Source organism: Argopecten irradians, chromosome 2 (assembly GCF_041381155.1).
Source record: "Argopecten irradians isolate NY chromosome 2, Ai_NY, whole genome shotgun sequence".
In the NCBI taxonomy this organism is placed as follows: Eukaryota; Metazoa; Mollusca; class Bivalvia; order Pectinida; family Pectinidae; genus Argopecten; species Argopecten irradians.
The window spans coordinates 70,350,465-70,350,877 of record NC_091135.1 but is presented as its reverse complement, the minus strand read 5'-3'; positions in this window follow the sequence as shown (position 1 = coordinate 70,350,877).

Genomic DNA, 413 nt, shown 5'->3' with positions numbered 1-413 from the left:
TTAGGAGGTTGGATGTTATTGGTTTGGGAAAGTATATGTTTAATTGTGTTTAGGAGGGTTGATTGTTTCTGGGTTTGGTAAAATGATATTTTAATATTTAGGAGGGTTGGTGTATGGGTTTTGAGGAATGATATATTTAATTGTGTTAGGAGGTTGGATGTATGTGTTTGGGGGAGAATATATGTTAATTGTTTTTAGGTTTGGGTTGTTTAGGATGGGGGGTATGGGTTTTGGGAAAGTATATGTTTAATTTGTTAGGAGGGTTTGATGTATGGGTTTGGAAATTATATGTTTAATTGTTTAGGAAGGTTGGGATTTATGGTTTGGGGAGAAATGATATATGTTTAATGTTTATGAGGGATCTTGGTGTAGGAAAGTATATTTTAATTGTGTTTGGGATGTAGGTAATGTAA